The sequence below is a fragment of the Dermacentor variabilis genome, chromosome 8 (assembly GCF_050947875.1).
Source record: "Dermacentor variabilis isolate Ectoservices chromosome 8, ASM5094787v1, whole genome shotgun sequence".
NCBI classification, from domain to species: domain Eukaryota; kingdom Metazoa; phylum Arthropoda; class Arachnida; order Ixodida; family Ixodidae; genus Dermacentor; species Dermacentor variabilis.
In genome coordinates, this window is record NC_134575.1 from 71396914 (window position 1) to 71402913 (window position 6000).

Consider the following 6000-nt stretch of genomic DNA (forward strand, 5'->3'; position numbering starts at 1 on the left):
ATGGAGGACAACAATCTTTATCCATCAATCTCTCTCATGCCAAGATATCATGCTTCGAATGAAGCATGACATCATTACACCCAATAGCAGTCTAGATACGCAAGCAATTCTCAGTCTGGACCTCCACGGCGCCTTCAATAACGTTTCACATTCCGCCATCCTCCGAGAGCTTAATCTCATTGGGGTTGGCGGAAAGACATATGACTACATATGTACCTTCTTATCCAACCGTACCGCAACGATACACATAGGCACAGAGCAATCCCTTTCATACGCTTTAGGTAGCTACGGCACGCCCCAAGGCTCAGTGCCGTCCCCTTTTCTTTTTAATCTTTCTATGATGCCGATGGCGCAAGCATTGCGGTCTATTCCTGATCTCAAGTTTTCACTCTATGCCGATGACATCACTCTTTGGACGACTGGCGGCTCCGACGGAAAGATTCAAGACACTCTACAGGCCGCAGCAGACGCCGTCGTGGCTCATGCCGGGGCTATGAATCTCACATGCTCCCCTCAAAAATCCGAGCTGCTACTTCTGCCATCCCACCGGGGGACCGGAAAACACATGCCTAGCATAGAGGTAATCCTAAACCACATCCCCGTTACTAGAGTGGACAGGCTCCGGGTGCTCGGTTTACACATTCAAAGCAACCGGCTCAACACATATACTCTACATACACTCCAGACCACAGTCGATCACACCCTGCGTCTTCTAGGGCGAGTCTCCAATAAACATGGCGGACTAAAGGAGGCCGAACTTCTCCGCTTGATTCAGGCCTTCGTTATCAGTAAGATTACATTCGTAACACCATATCTACATTTCCTTAAATCAGAATCAGATAAGATCGACACTCTTTTAGGCAAAATATATAAATTCGCTCTCGGAGTCCCCATACGTACCTCCACTGAAAGGCTAATGCTTACTGGAACTTTCAACACACTTTCTGAACTCACAGAAGCCCACCTTACATCCCAATATAGCAGGCTTTCTAACACCGCAACAGGTCCACACATTCTACAAACTCTTTCTATCACTCCGGCATCCATCATCAAGACTAAATACACCATTCCACATCACATACACGAGAACCTCTGCATCCCCCCACTTCCTAAAAACATGCACCCTGTGCATCACAAACAGCGCAGGAGGCAGCGAGCAAAGGCTCTCCAAAAACGATTCTCCACCTCTAAAGACGTGCTCTATGTTGATGCAGCCGAATATGGGAACAGAAATCATTACGCAATATCAGTCATTAACTCTCACGGGCAGGTCGCTGCGGCCGCCTCCATTCCTGGATCTTCCTCGGAGGAGGCGGAGGAAGCGGCCATAGCCCTGGCCCTCACAATTCCAAATTCATCAGTTATCGTTAGCGACTCTTAAGCAGCCATACATAACTTCAGAGCGGGTAGGGTCTCTAAGCCAGCTTTTTCTCTCCTCTTGGCTCATCCTTTCAATCAAACTGTGGCATTAATCTGGACTCCCGCGCATGCGGGCCTTGCCGGAAACGAGGCGGCTCATGCCAGAGCCCGAGGATTTACAGTCCGGGCTCAGGCATCACATGCGTCGGACCTCGCCACGGAGGAGGCGCCGTTTACAGCGCGGGATCGACTTATTACTTACCACGAAATCTGCACACACTACAGATTAGACCGCTTAACCTTTCCGCCACTCATGGGCAAATCCCCGCGTAGGTGTGAAGTTCTGTGGCGACAGCTGCAGACTCGCACCTTTCCGTCCCCTTACCTCCTCCACCGCATTCATCCCGCCATTTACCTTTCTCCCTCTTGTAAATTCTGTGTATCTCCCAGAGCAGACTTAAACCATATCATGTGGGGGTGCCCTAAGCACCCCCTTCCCCCTTTCCTCAAGCAATTAATATCTAGTGAGGAGCAGTGGGAGGCTGCCTTGCGCAGCTCCAGGCCCGATCTTCAGGAGGCCATCCTGGAGTGGGCTGAGAGGATAAAGGAGGCCTACTTCAAGTAGTTCCTCCCCCCACCCTCTATTCCATGGCCCCCTTCCCTTTAAAGAGGGATAAATAAAGTTTTTCATCATCATCATCATCATCATGCACCCAAATGTAGCTCGTAGTTACAAAGGCAGCGCATACAAATTTCTTGTAATGAAAGCTTCGTAGTTGAGAAAAACACTCGTCCTGATCCGAGATACGATGAAAATAGCATGCCCGGACCTAATCTGAACCTAATTGAGGCCCTGGCCCGACAATCCCGAGGCTACTAGGCCAGAGGCCGGCCCCCACCCGAAAGAACAATTGGTTACCCGACCCGTGCCTGGCCGGCGCTCTAGCCCGGGCCTAGGCTTTAGGGCCAGCCCTGGCTTTTGCAGCGCTCTACTCTGACAGCACGACGGTGGCGATGGTGGCCTGAACGCATTTTAATGATTCCCATAACTGATATCGCAGTAGTAATGAACACGTGGTGCAGCAGCACCGAACGCAGCTGGAACAAAAAAGTTACAGAAACTCAGAAAATTGTCTACTAATCCGTAAGCATTGTTCGGCCTAGCTGTAACTTCATTTTTTTTAGTTTTGCTTGCTTGCGTTTCCTAGCTTTTGCGCATCTACCCATTGTCTCTCCGTGGGCAAGCAGTGTTTAGGTTTTAGTAGAAAATTTTCAGATTTTCTTGCCGCATCCGGCGCCTTCAATGCAAACGTATCAAATGAGCTGGAGCGGCGGGCACCAGCGCACCTCGACGGAGCAGAGCCGCCGAAAGGGTACAGCAGCTGCTGCAGTAGCGCATGAGGCGCTGCGTGAGGGGAGAATGCATCGTCGCGATGCTACGTCACCCTCACTGTCGCTCTCACAGGCCTGTTTGCCAGCTCTCACCTGTGTTCTGACTGGGCCTTTGTAAAACCCAGTGAAAACGCGCCAAGCGGCTCAACGCGCTGGCTTGTCCTCGAGGTACTAATAACTCGCAGGAGTCGAAGGCTACCCTAAAATCTCAAGTTCGCCCGTGCCCAAATTTCAAGTTGTCCCACCGTAATGTTTAACTTGCCTGCCCCCAAATTTAAGGTGGCCCATCCGCTAAATTTCAAATCAGCCCAACCACAAATTTAAGTTGGCCCAGACTCTCATTTACCTTGGCCCATCTCCGAATTTAGGTGCGCCCACCCTAGAATATAAATTGGCCGACCCCCAAATTTGTAGTTGGCCCACCCTCCAATCTAAGTTGACCCACTTCCGAAATTTTCTTGGCCCACGTCCAAATTTCACGTTGGCCCTCCCAAATTTATGTTTGCCCGCTTCCAAATTTAATTCGACGCATCCGCCAAATTTTAAGTCGGCCCGCACGTAAATTTAAGCTGGCCCATCACAACATTTCAACTTGGCCCATCCCCAAATTTAAGTTGGCCCACCCCCAAATGTCATGTTGGCCCACCCTCAAATTTAGGTTGACCGACCCCGAAATTTCATGTCGGCCCACCCAAAAATTGCTGTTGGCAGTGTCCAAATGTCACATTGGTCCATCCCCAAATTTAAGTGTGGCGACGCCCAAATTTCGAGTTGGCCTACCCCCTAATTGAAGTTTGCCCAACCCCAAATTTCAGTTGGCCCACCCCCAGATTTTAACTCGACCCAGAGCCAAATTTCCGTTGGCCCACCCCCAGATTTCAACTCGGCCCAGAGCCATATTTCATTGGACCACATTCAAATTTCAAGTTGGGCAAAGTCCAACTTGAATTTGGCCCATGTCCAAATTTCTATTTGACCCACCACAGATTTTAAGTAGCTCACCTCCAAATTTCAAGTTGACCCAACAAAATATTTCAGTTGACTCACCCCTTCTATAATCTTGCCCATGCATTGTCTAAGGAGCCAAGTTATCTGTATGGGTATTCTCTTGTTATTTTTTTTTTGCTTTCGATTGTTGTTCATCGCCTAAAAGGTACCAATCATCGAGATTTACACTACCACAACAATCATATGCCTTAAGTTTGCAAATTACAAGTTTTCATGCAGATTCAAAGCATTACACTTTTCGCGTGACAGGGCTGAAGAGATCGCCCCCCCCCCCCTCCGAGAATACTTATGCATCATTACCAGTTTATTAAGCACAAATGATGCTACTTGTTGTATATGGTTGTGTTGTGCGGGTGTACAAGTAATAGAATAATTTTCAATACAGGTGCCAAGATACGGCCGGATGCAACGCAGGGCCCCCCGGGGCGCCACCAACTAGAGCTAACGTAGTTTGGCCTCTCTGCTGTGGTTCTTGCCCCCGATCAGCAACACAAGGATAAAACGGCATTATTCGGAAAACTCTGCTTGTTCTACAAAATCATCTCTTCATGGAATTTATATGTTAGGGTATGCATGATTCAGGAGCTGTGTAGCAGAATGTTGATGGGGTCAAATTCACGCAACTGTATGCGTAATAAAAATTGCGTATAAAGTCCGCAATGTTTTTTGTTTGCTGCTTACTCATGGATTTACCCAGAATATAGACTGTATTACCAAAACGTTATTGAAAAAAAAGAGAGGTCTACTTCGCAAGGACTATGCGGCATCGTCTGACTTTTCCATCACAGAATGCGCATTGCGCCGCTGCCACGTGACCAACTTGAGTGTAAGTTCTCACGGCCTAATGATTTGTTATAGCTAAATATTCCGATTTTTAATTCTTTTCCGGTTCAAAGTGGCAGGAACATTTCAAAGTGATAAGGTGAGCTTGAAGTTCAAAGTGTATTTTATCCAAGCTTGGGCACAAACCGTTATACCGAACACCGCCCAATGCCAAGCTGTAGGCACATTGCCGTCAACATTAGGTGGTTTGAGAACGGCGTTTTCTGCCTTGCGAACGTTATGCGCAAGGACCTTTTTAGGACGTTGCGGTGCGCGTCCCTTGAAGACGTCTAGTTTAATATATGGGAACCTAAACGAAAGGATGGCATTGGAAGTAGGGTGTCGTCTGCTTCTTCTTGTCAAACATATCAAAGCCAAAATAATCAGCAACCATCGTGGGGTTTCTATGCCGACGTGTCTCGTTAGGAACGCGCGTTATGCGCTCATGACTGACGATTCAGGTTAGTTTAGACGAAGCCAAAACTCACTTCAACAGTTACTCACAAGAAACGATAGCCTGAGTGTAGCCATTACGAGAATTCACGCCGAAGCAGGAGTCATGGGTGCCGCCAAGTTCGGTACTACTACTTTTTCGCGTAAGTAAATATTACGTACGGAAAATATCTGTTCGACACAGAAACGACTCGATGTTTGTTATTAGACTGTCTTGGCTCGGACAGGTCTAGCACGAGGAACGAGACGGCGCCATGTCTTCTGACGTCTTACGTTTGCGTTGCCGTAGGTTAAACTTAATGTCATGAAGGGACGGGCGCCGTATTGTCCTGCAAGGTTGCTTGCGTTTAACGCACTTAAGGCTAAAAATGGCATTCGAAATATGCCCTATGTTAGCCTAGCATACGTAAACAGTAGTAACCCAACAACGTACGGAGCATGCGCAGTGAGTACAATGCTGTTTCATGACTTTCCTACAAAAAATCCTGTATAATACTACCAATCGCGAGACTCGTGCATCATTACCTAGTTTGAGTTGTATAAAGTTTACAAACAGGGATAAAGTGGCTCAGAAAGACGGACCTATGTTTCAAGAGGAGGACCTATCTTTGCAAACCGGGCCTTGTGATGCTCGGCAGGTTAGCTTTAATGGGTTAGCAGGGTGGCCTAACGTGCAGGCGTTGTCGGCGGCGGCTGACATTTAAAGAAGAGACTGAAAAGAAAATGAGAGTGTCCGCGCAGATAAACAGCACAATTTAAGTAAAGGATTAGTGAGTCACTTCAATGAACACGCTCAAATATTCGTTGAAGCAAGGCTCTTTATACTACAAACGAATTTCCATTCACTTGGCGAAATTAAATACAGGGAATAATACCTCATCTAGAAGTTTAAATGCCTACACCATACGGCAATAAATTTGGCGCGTGGGAACTTAGAATCCCTAGAAACTGCAGCCTAACTGTTGA

General features: G+C 47.6%; 1 long non-coding RNA gene across 1 annotated transcript in view; it reads left to right on the plus strand.

The window, feature by feature from the left end:
• Positions 1–4419, plus strand: part of LOC142591095 (uncharacterized) — a 35628-nt gene extending 31209 nt beyond the window's left edge. The window contains exon 3 of the long non-coding RNA XR_012830336.1: positions 4145–4419. This is a non-coding gene — a long non-coding RNA (uncharacterized LOC142591095). The remainder of the gene's footprint in view (positions 1–4144) is intronic.
• The last annotated feature ends 1581 nt before the right edge of the window (positions 4420–6000 follow it).